The sequence below is a fragment of the Lontra canadensis genome, unplaced genomic scaffold (genome assembly GCF_010015895.1).
Source record: "Lontra canadensis isolate GAN:19392208 unplaced genomic scaffold, GSC_riverotter_1.0 scaffold80, whole genome shotgun sequence".
Lineage (NCBI taxonomy): Eukaryota > Metazoa > Chordata > Mammalia > Carnivora > Mustelidae > Lontra > Lontra canadensis.
The window spans coordinates 4,412,062-4,424,347 of record NW_022631074.1 but is presented as its reverse complement, the minus strand read 5'-3'; the positions used below and the strand labels follow the sequence as shown (position 1 = coordinate 4,424,347).

General features: G+C 33.8%; 1 protein-coding gene across 4 annotated transcripts in view; it reads right to left on the bottom strand.

Moving 5' to 3' along the window:
• The window catches only part of CSNKA2IP (casein kinase 2 subunit alpha' interacting protein), a 119,471-nt gene that overhangs the window by 100,925 nt on the left and 6,260 nt on the right, over window positions 1–12,286 (bottom strand). For 2 of the 4 annotated variants that reach the window (XM_032882224.1, XM_032882229.1), the window contains exon 1: window positions 575–661. The exons of the other annotated variants lie outside the window; for them this stretch is intronic. The gene's annotated coding sequence lies outside the window, so the exon portion shown is untranslated. Of the gene's footprint in view, window positions 1–574; window positions 662–12,286 lie in introns of those variants that run through there. 4 annotated transcript variants of the gene reach the window in all.

Genomic DNA, 12,286 nt, shown 5'->3' with positions numbered 1-12,286 from the left:
CTGGGTTTTAGGTATTGAAACTATAAGACCTCCAAAAGCAACTGTGTTATTGCCACATGTCAACAAACAGTAACATCTCTGAATGTTTAACAGCACATTTAATAAATCACATTCTTCAAATACCCCATATTACCTATTTTCTATAAAATTTTAGGAAAAATACTTCCTTCCCTTTTGAAACTTTATTACATCAATTATCCCTCTTTTTCCCATCTACTTTAATTCTTTTTCCCATATACACCATTATATTTGCTGAGTCCAGGGCAATGGTACAACTGGAGGCCCACATACAATATTTTTAAATATTTCAAAGCTACAAATCAAAATAACAGAGCCTTCTAATTCTACCCAAGGTGGAACAGCAGCAACTAGATTTACTATCCCACCTAAAACCATCTTTCCTCTTAACAACTATAACAACAAACAGACAAAACATGTAAAACAATTTTTAAATACATAAAACCGTTTTTTAAGACTTTGGACTTAAATGGACTTAAATTTGGATAACAAATGACAGTGATCATTATGAGATGGAGAACAAATGAAGTGAGCTCTACAGTTTTTTTTAACTTACTGTTGGAAGAGAGTTCTCAGGTGATGATATGGAGAGGGAGAAGCCAGGAGGACCCCAGTGGACCCCTTGAATTGAGATGACAGCAAGAATAAGACAGGAAGAATAAGGCTGCTGCAGTTCACTGGACAGAGTCTTAGAGAGGAGAGAACTTCATAGAGACAGAACCCTGGATGTCGGTAGAGGGTGCCCTTAAGTATTCAGCAGAGAAATTATCAGGGCATACACATGAGGAAATTACCCAAAACTAGGGAGAAAAAAATCAGGAACAATGCTGGGATAACACAGGGTCAGAAAGAGGCCTTTTCACATCATTCAGAGTAAGTAATCTCATCACTTCCAGGTAATGAGGTGGACCACCCAGGAAGGTCTTGCCTCAATGGTGAAGAAAAAATTAACCTTAACTTAACTGCAGCAAACATGTATAAAAAGGAAAACTAGAGAGTATCAAACTATTTCAAAGTAATTTCAAAGTAATTTAACTGTTTGCTGGAATAAAGTTCAAGAATATCTATAGGATACAAAAGATACCTAACACTCAAAAAGATAAAATTCACATTGGATGTCAAAGATTACCAGGCTTGCAAATAAGCAAAAATGCATGACACATAGAGAGGAAGAGAAGCAATAAAATGAAACTGACCTAGAACACAGGTGTATTAGAATTAGTAGAGAAGGACAACAAAATGACTTCAGTAACTGTGTTCAATACATTATAAAATTCAGTAGAAACATGAAAGATATGAAAAAGACCCAGATCTACTTTCTAGATAGAAATACTAAAATGACTGTGATGAAAAATACACAGAACAGAAATAAAGGGAGATTAAGCAATGTAAAAGAAAAGACTAGTAAAATTGAGAATATAACAGAAATATTAAAAATGAAACATAGAGAGGAAAACATAACATTAAAAAAATAAAAATCAATTTACTGTGGAACAACTTCAAGCAACCAAATAACAAACTTAAAAGATACTAAACACTCCATTCAACCTCAGGATACACATTCTTTTCAATAGCAAACCATTTGCAAGGAAAAATCATAAAACAAGTCTTGATAAATTCAAAGCATTCAAGCCATAAAAATCTTCCCTGACCATAACTGAATTAAATCATAAATCAATAAAGAAAAATCTCTGGAAATCATCAAATATTTTAAGAATAATAATATAATTCTTATAACCCATGGATCAAAGAAGAAACTTAAAGAAAAATTAGAAAATATTTTAAACTAAGTAAATTAACCAAATAAATAAATAAGCAGTACTAATAGGAAAATTCATAGCATCACATGCTTACATTAGAAGTCAAATCAGGGGCACTTTGGTGGCTCAGTTGGTTAAGCAACTGCCTTCAGCTCAGGTCATGATCCTGGCATCCCAGGATCAGGTCCCACATGGGGGGGGGGTCTCTGCTCAGCAGGGAGTCCGCTTCCCCCTCTGACCTCTCCCCTCTCGTGCTCTCTCTCTCTCAAATAAATAAAGTAAAATAAAATAATTAAAAAAAGAGGTCAAGTCAATGACCTCAGTTTCCATCTCAAGGAAACTAGAAAAAGAAAAGAAAAAAAAAAAGTCCAAAATAAGTAGAAGGAGTAATAAAGACCAACAGTCTTCATGAACATAGGGTAAAAAGTATAAACAAAGTATTAAAAAATAGAATATAGAATATAAATATTAATGTGTCATGACTAAATAAGGATTAATCCTAAAAAGGTAAGTTGTTTTAACATTTGAAAATCAATGTAACTCATCATATTACCAAAATTTTTTAAAAATATATAATCTCAGTAGTAATAGTAAAAACTTTTGACAAAATCTAATATTCATTCCTGATTTTTAAAAAGTACAGCTAACATAAATCCTGCACAAAAACTAAATGCTTTTCAAGTTCAGTAACAAAACAACATGTCCACTCTTAACACATCTATTCAATATTACACTGGAGTTTTTAGCTACTGTAATCATTCACCTGAGAAAGGCATCTTTATGTAGAGAAAGAAATAAACCGTCTATTTGTAGTTGCTATTACTGTCTCAAAGAGAGTCTGATGGAATTTACCAAAAAGCAGCGAGTCATGATAAATTACTTACCAAATTACCAGATATGAGATCAATATATAAAAAAATCAACTGTATCTCTAAATATTAGTAATAAACAACAGAAAACAAATTTAAAAGTTATTTACAGTATTATCAAATGAAATTGATAAATCTGACAAAAGATGTGAAATGTACAATGAGAAAGCAAAATGGTGCTGGGTAAATTAAAAGATCTAAAGAAATGGAGACATAAAATTGTTCATGGATCAGAAGACTCAATACTGTTAAGATATCAATTCTCACCCAACTGATCTATATATTCAATGCAATCACAATCAAAATTCCATCAGGCTTTTAAGTAGAAACTGAAAAGTCAATTCTAAAGTTTATATAGAGATACAAAAGACCTATAATATCCAAAACAATTCTGAAATGCCAAAATAAATTTGGAAAGCTAATACTAACTCAAGACTTATAAAGCTTATCTCAAGACTTATAAAGCTATAGTATTCAAGATAGTGTGGTACTGGCTTAAAGACAGCTACACAGAACAATGAAACAGAAAAGAACTCTACACATATTTTAAAAAAAAAAAGACTTTTTTCTTCTTCTTTTTTCTTAATTTCTTTTCAGCATAACAGAATTCATTATTTATGCACCACACCCAGTGCTCCATGCAATACGTGCCCCCCATAATACCCACCACCTGGCTCCCCCAACCTCCCACTCCCCACCCCTTCAAAACCCCCAGATTGTTTTTCAAAGTCCATAGTCTCTCATGGATCATCTCCCCTTCCAATTTCCCTCAACTCCCTTCTCCTTTTTTTTCTTTTTTTGAGAAAAGTGTAATAGCAATTCAGTGGGAAAGGACTATCTTTTCAACAAATGGAACCAAAAATTTGAACCATTCCTTGTATCAGAAAAAACAAAAACAAAAATAAACCTAAAAATGGGTCATAAAGGTTTATTTAGGTTATGGGTCATTTAGGTTTAGGCTCATAAATCTAAAACTATAAAATTTCTAGGAGAAAACCTATTTGTGACTTTGGGTTAGGCCAATATTTTGTGGATAGTCATCAAAAGCACCATTTCTTTTTAAAAAGTAACTATTAAGAAGATGAGGACATTTCTCCCACAGACTGGGAGAAAACATTTGCATAGCACATATCTAATAAAAGACTTTCAGCCACAATATTGAAAAGAACTCTCAAAACTCAATTAGAAAACAAACCACCCCATTAGATTATAAACAAAAGATTTGAATAGGCACTACCAAAGAAGATGTATATATGCCAAATAGTGCATGAAAAAAGAAATGCCCACATCATTAGGCATTAAGGAAATGCAAATTAAAACTATAGTGAGATACCGTTACACACCTGTTATAATGCCTAAGATTAATGACTAGTTATACCAAATGTTTTTGAGCATGTGGAGAAATTGGATTTCTCCTGTACTGCTGGTCAGAATATCAAATTTCCACTTTGGAAAGCAGTTCAATAGCTTCTTAAAAAAAATAATCCACCCCTTTTTTTGCTAGTATTTACCTAAGAAAAGGAAAGCATACATCTAGACAAAACCTTGTATGAGAATGTTCAGAGCAGCTTTATTTTTTACAGGCAAATACTGAGAACAAGTACCCATCTGCAGGTTAATAGCTAAACAAATTTTAGCATACCCATATAATAAAATACTACTCAGCAATAAAAAAGATAAACCATTAAAAAAATCAACATGAATGAATCTTAGAATAGTTATGCTGAGTAAAACTAGCTAAACCAAAAGCAAACAAGCAAAAAGGAATGTGTGGTATATGAAACCCAAGAAAATGCAAACTAATTCAGAGTGACAGCAAGCAAATAAGTACTTATCTGGGGGCATGGCAAGCAGGCAGACCTGGACATTATTAGGGGTACAGGGAAAGTTTTGGAGATAATGGATATGTTTACTATCTCGATTATGGTAATGTTTCATGGGTATTTAGATAAATCAAAACAAATTGTGTTTCACAGATGTATACTTCAAACTTACTAGGTTGTATACATTAAATATACACAGCTTTCTGTTTATCAATCATATCAATAAAGTGGTTAAAAAAAGCAATCTAAAAGTTATAAATTGAAATAAAGACAGAACACAAATATAATAAATAGAAATTTGGGGGAAAAAAGATGCCAAAAATGAGCCCCCATGCCGCAGAACTCATAATATATATTGTAGAAGGGTGAAGATTAAAATAATTGATATTCAGACTTTCATTTTGAATAATAATTATGTCTGATAAGAGACACTACAAAGGTGAGTGCTGTGAAGTTTGTAAACGTGGAGATTCACAGACCTGTACCCCTGGGGGGGGGAAATATATATATATATATGTATGTTTATAAAAAATAAAATTATAAAAAAAAAAAAAAAGAGACACTACAAAAAGCAAAAAAAGTTCAATACAACATTAGGAAAAGAAAAAGCATACTAAGCATACAGGATGTAAAAGAAAGCTAGGTGGTGATGTTAAGACCTGAGAAAATTGAATTCCCGATAAAGATATTTTAAAGGGCAAATAAAGATGTGTGAGATAGTTACACTGTTCTTGGAGCAAGAGGATACAACCATGACTAATGTATGTTTACCCTGTAGCATAGCCTCAAACATGTAAACTGAAAACGACAAACTGCTCAGATAAATATCTGGAGATTTTAATCCCTCTTTTGAACAAGTAAAGAAGGAAAAATAAGCCAATACATAGAGGATCTGGGTAACATATATTAATTACTATGCACACTATATTAGATAAATTTGTAACAAACTGAACATAAGAACATGTGTGAAATATTTAAAAAATTGATCATATACTATGGGAAAAATAAACTTCTGTGTGCTTATCTTTTATATATAAAAACAAACATTAAACTGTACAATTTGAGTATGTGCAGAGATTATTTTATGTTAACTATACCTCAAAGCCGTTAAAATACAAATCAATCCAGCTAACAAACCATTAGGATATATTTTCTTACCTTGACAACTATAGCTCTATAATGACCTGAAAGGCCAGGTTTGAATTTGGAATTCCTAAACTCCTTGGAGTTCCCATCCGCCACCTGTCCACTTTCCCAGCAGCTATTCCATAGTCACCCCCACCCTCAGACCTAGCAGCTTATAACTGCAGGAGTACAAATTAAGAGGTCTATGTAGTTTCTAGAAGCATAATCAGAAACATTTGGGCCCAGAATTCTCAGTAGGGTATGCCATTCAGACTGCAGATTCTTTGCCCTGGGTAAAGATGTGGCCAATAGGGCAGAGGGGTCTTTTTGAAAGTGAACACCCTGGGCCGGAGCTCCATTTGCTGGGTTTAAGAGGGATAGTCCACAGCAAACATTTGTTTAAGTCTCTTCATTTAAAAGGGAAAAACAAAAAAACAAAAAAACCTTTTTTCACTCTGTAGGACCACTCCCCCTATCATACACAGCCAAATTTCTTGAATTATATAGTCTATACTTCCCCACTCTACATTGGAGCAGTGTCACCCATTCTATACCAAATACAGATTTAGAAAATGATAATAATAATAGGAGCTACCTTTTCCTGAGTTTCATACAAAAGTCTTCATTTCAATATAGTATTGAGTAAGAACAATAAACTTTCTGGAGACCTGCCTGATTTAAAGTTCCCTATAAGTCTATGGAACTCGGGAAGGCCATGTATCCTCTTAGTCCCACTATTTCTTTATTTACAAAATAGAAGGACTATGTCAAATATCTACAAAATCAACTCCAGATTCAGTGTTCTTTAAAAAATAAAAATAAAAAAATTTTAAAAAGCTCTCATTGCCTACTTGGAGAGTATAAAGTTTTTATAAAGTTAAAAAAAAAAAACCCTCAAAGACGTATTTCCTATACTCCCCTGCCATCCCCTTTCCTACAACCTACACACTCAAATGTAAGATAAACTTCTTTCCCTCAAAATGATCCCTGAAAAAAAAATGAGGGGCACCTGATTTGCTCAGTTGGTTAAGCATCCAACTCTTAATTTCGGCTCAGGTCACGATCTCAGGGTCATGAGATCGAGCACCAAGTCAGGCTCCACACTGGGCATCCAGCCTGCTTAAGATCCTCTCTATCCCCCTCCTTCTGCCCTGCCCCAAAAATGAGTTAGCTTAAAATCAGTATTTCCAAATGGAGCTTCCTTAATTTGTCTTGAATAACATTGTGGGAATTGGGAGAAGACATTAGCCCAAAATAGCCTTCATTAAAGTTAGCTGGTTTATGCATATATTTAAATAGATGATGATAGATGGATAGATAGATATAGAGAGACAGATATGACAGGGAGTTGACATGACTAAAATCAAAAAATGGAATTATAGAAAATTAACATATTTAATAGTTATTCTGAGAGTCTGACCACACAATTCCACATGTTGATATTGTGGTAAATAAGATCACTTTTAAAAGCAGTAAGACAAATGATTATATTGTGGAGATTAACAAAAATACTATAAGCCTTAATGTTATGTAAATGAATACTTGTATCATGGTATGAAATTTCCAGTAACTGCATCATAAACAGATACAAAGTATAGATGATGGGCTCTAAAAAGCTGGTGACTCCAAAGAATGTCTCCAATGATGAAAAATTAGTGGCATTTCATGAAACATAAGATTTTTAAAAATTGGCATTTTAAAATGAATTTAGTATTTGCTAAAATATGTGATTTTAAGAGTCTTTATAACTAAATAAATTGGGCTTCTAGTAGGGCAAATGGGAACTACCTTACATTCAGTGTTACTTTAAATTGGACACTGAAGCTCTAGTATAGTATTAATCTGACATAAAAAGGACTATATATTAAGTAAAAAATTTTACTAAACAGCATAATTGTGATATAATTTTTTAATAAAAAATGTCTGTCTATACAAAGCTACCTCTTGGTAAGATTATCACCAATATATTGACTGGGGTTCTCACTTGGTGGTAAAATGAGAGTAAGGGTAAATTTCTTATTTTGTGTTTTTCTCCCTGTCCAAAATTTTTATAATAAACATTGTGATAATTTGATATTAGAAAAATAAAAGACAAGAAGTCAACATCTCTGAAGCCATGTGCACTTTGCACTCATTTATTTGAAATCATATTATTCATTTGTAGCATCTCACTTTCGTGTATTACTTTTAATTCACTCTGCTCCATACTTTTTAATATACTATATTTGTGTTGCTTCAAATTGGTTATTAAGGGATAAGAAAAACCTTGTACTGTATATGTTCAGGTCACAAAGACATGCTTAGTGAACCAAGGGAACCCAATGATCAACATTTGTTTTCTAATATTAGATAACTAATTCAGTTGTAGCTCTTACCTTATTTTTTAATTCATCAAAGTTAAAGGTGTTGTTAGTCCTTAAATGAGAATCCAGAGTTTTGTGTTGAGGTTTACAGGAGAAAGTATCAAACTGCATCAGCTATCCTGATGCCCTGATTGACCCAAATATTAAGCTTTGTTTCCTTCCTTGGATCCTGAAAATGTGAGTGGGCATGTCTACTGAGGGAAGGAGGGGTAAGAAAAGGGCAGAGACCAGAAGATCTTATGGGAGCAGGGTATGCAGCAGCAGCTTTGAGTTGAGAAGGGACACCTTAACAATGGCTCCCTGGGTATGTCTTCTATTTTGAAATCTATTGCTCTGCATTCTGACTTAATGTTCTATTGTTTTAATTTGTCTCTTTGTTGTAACTTGTCTCTAAGAGATGAAAGATGAAGATGGCTAGTCTGTTAAGATCCTCTTTCAATATCTGGTGTTTACTAAAATTCTGTAAAGTTTACTCATTGTTTTTTAAGATTTTATTTATGTAATTGACAGAGACACAGAGAGAGTGAATACAAGGAGGGGGAGCAGCGAGGGAGAGGGAGAAGTAGGCTCCCCTCCGAGCACGGAGCACAATGTGGGGCTCAATCCCAGGACCCAGGGATTATGACCTCAGCTGAGGGCAGACGCTTAAATGACTTAGCCACACAGGCATCCCCCAGCTCTTACTAAATCCCAAACTTCATCTATCCTAACTCAGTATCTTGTTTTATACAATTTCCAATAGGCAACGTCTGCAACTCAGGGGCAATTATTTGAAAGTAGAGGGAACAGGGCCTGGCGCTCTCGCAGAAGAAATGATACCTAATTAGGAGACAAATCAGTCATCTGAAAATAACTCAGAGCTGCCACAGATGTGAGAACCGGTAGAAAAGGACATGAAAACATTTATTATAACAGTTTTCCATCACTTGAAAATGAAAAATAGATAAATGGAAAATATGAACAAGACCCTATCTTTTTTTTCCATGTTTTCTCTTTGAATTTAGTGCATTTGCTTCCTTAAGACTAACAATTTTATAGACACTGCAATAAAATAAAATATTCATTTCCCAATTTTTTTCTTTTACCCAACTCTTTTTGCCCCCCTATCCATCCCAATAAATACAGTCTTAGCAATGACTCTCTCAAAGAAGGCTTGTCAACTCATCAACTAAGGTATACTTTTCATTGAGTCCCTTTGTGAATCAGACCTTATTTCACAAGATTAAGATTTTTATGAAAACTCAAAACAAGTTTAGAAAATAGGGTATGAATCAAAACTGAACTGTCAACTCAGATAGGGAAAAGTGAGAAAAGAAAAGGAAAAGATAAAACCACTACATCGTGATGAATCTCGCCTTTCAAGAAAGGTCAAGTGTTTAGTGAAAAAGACACCAGAGCATCCTAGGCTGAAGAAAGAGCATACAGGTAATGATAAAGGTGTATATTTTGGCATGAAATGAATAATCCTGCCATGTGGAAGCTGGGTTCAGTTACTGAAAGACATTATGAAAGCAAGATCGTATCACTAGCTTTATTGAGGAATAGTGAGAAGAAGGTGCTTAGAGATTATGGGTGATCCTGAAGACCAGACCTAAAAATATGGCTTTGTATAATAGACAATTTAGATCTATCACAATATTTTAGGAAATAGTGTGTCATAATATTAAAGACTAGCAATGAATTGAAGAAGATAGTGGAAAGGGGAGAGAAAAGTCAAGAAAATGTATTAGAAAACAATTGCAATAATCTGGCTATGTGGTAATGGAGCCTGGATTCCAGTGGACACAAGGGAGCAGAGAGAGTGTGTAAAGAAAAAAAGTCAAAAATAAAATTAATAATTGGTGATAGATTGGGTTAGGGGAATGGAAAAAGTGTAAGGAGTTGAAAATGTCCTAAAGCATAAAAGGATGTGGTACTAATGACAGAAATGGAAACACTGGGATGGGACTTGCATCACAGGATTGGTGTTTACCCATATTCTTCTTGCAAATTTTTGGTTCTCTAAGTAGATGCACGCTAGTTCTAAAAAGGGCTTTATTGTATTGACTTAGAAGTGGTTCACCCTCAAAAAAAAAAAAAAAAAATCCTGGCTACTCATTCATAAGAGAGTATCTACACAAAAGAAGACAAAAGAGCCTTCAGGAAACCTAAAAATTACATTTTCTAATGCAGAGTTGCATATTCCCCCACTACACTTTAGATATATCTGTCATGCCAAATGTTACCTTTTTGGTCTTACTTAGATGACATTAAAATTCTTATGTTTCTAACAATTGTTTTCACTTAACTTGAAATAACAAATTATGCCTATTTTCTATAGTTTCTTCTGGTTCTATATGCAGAGCCTCTGAATTTTAACTGTCCTTTTGAAGTCCAAGTAAAATAGGCAGTACGCTGTGTTCACCGATATCATTTTGAAACTGACTGACCCATTATTACATAAAGATGAGCGTTTCACTTAATAAAACCTTAAAGTAACACAATTTGTTACACCATAATTAAAGATGGACACATCTGTTCCATTTTAATTCAAACCCCTTTGAACATAATTACATAAAGCTGCAAGAACAGAAATTCTCAGTCTTAGAAATTTACTATCAAAAAAAAATCATTCTGTCTACAGAAACTACATGGTCAAAGGACAATTTGTAAAATGAAGTCAAATAGATATCTCTCACTCTATATCAAAGCACGAAATAAAGCTAAGATCCCAGATTAAAGTACTGTCCCCAAATGAAAGCCATAGTTAGTTAAGGAAACCCAGGTGAAGGACAATCTTTATAGTAAGTCCTAGCGTTCGATTCCTGTGGAGTGGTACTATATTTTATTCTCTGAAACCATAGATAAATAACAAAGGAAGAAACAAACAGGAAAGATAGTTAAAAGGAAAAAAAATGGAGATATTCAACACTTATGCATCACCTTTAAACTGCCTACTAACTTCTAAATTTCCAGTCATATTAATCTCATAAACCTTACTTAAAATATAGTGTATCTTTTCTATAAAGTCATAGTCATAGTGACCAAAATAGTTCTTCGGTTAATAATAATCATATGTATAAATAGAGGAAGCAGAGGTAAAGGAAACCCTGTAATTTCAGAATGAATTCTGAGAATTTAATAACATGAGTTAAATGGTAAGCCATGCACACAAATATCCCTGAAATGTAGGCTGTTAGTCTGTTTTATTTATGTTTCCATATCCTGAAGATGGTTTAATGAGGAGATGCAATCAGGATTAGCTAAGCAGTGAGAACTTGGAGGGAGCAGGGTGGCAGTTAAGATTTATATAAATATTTGCAGAGACTGGGAAGAGCAGATGCTCATATAATCCAGACAATGTGTGTGCACTTCATTTTAAAATAAAACAGTTGAAAGCCAAAATATAATTAATCAGAGGAAACGCTTTAATCAACATCTTCCAAATCCTTCAGCACTGCTAAAAAGATTAAAGAAACATAAAAGAAATTAAAATATGATATTCAGAAGGAAACGAGAATTAATCTATTCCTGACATTCTCCTTTTATTTCAGATGTGGGATGGAGCATGCAATTAATATGCATTTCCAACTGCTGACAACTAGTGAAATTTCCTAGGTGTTTAAGCTACTAAATGAATCACCTAAGACTTACTGTATAATTTACAATGTAGTAATGATAGCTCTTGAGCACCTGGGTGGCTCAGTTGGTTGAGCAACTGCCTTCAGCTCAGGTCATGATCCTAGAGTCCAGGGATTGAGTCCCACATCGGGCTCCCAGCTCGGCGGGGAGTCTGCGTCTCCAGCTGACCTCTCTCCTCTCATGCTCTCTCTCCTTCTCTCTCTCTCTCAAATAAATAAAATCTTTAAAAAAAATGATGGCTCTCTCTTCATTATTAATTTATTAGGAGTAAAGCGTATGCTTGTCCTTATATCCTGTAGTTCTAAACAGGGATCTTTCCAATAGAATACGAGACAGCAAATTTAAATGAGTGTCAGTCAGTTTTATATTCATAGGTTACTACAAAGATAAAAAAGAAGTTGCATATCAAGAAAGGAATTAGTATATCAAATCCACGTAGATATCCAAATTGGACATTTTATTTAACTTTAAACTCAGTTTTGGGCTCAGTTCTCCCAAACTCAGAAACTCTCTTGCTATTATTTCTGTCCTGTTCTGCCCAACATTTGATGAGCTGCTCTATATGAACCTATAATTATTACTAAAGCTCAAAGAAGAACATTTTTAAACAGAGGATTTTAAAACAATGTCTTAAGGAAATAAAAAGCACATGCCTCCATGGCAAGTTCAAAATATATAAACATTTAAAACTGAGAGCATTTTCCCTT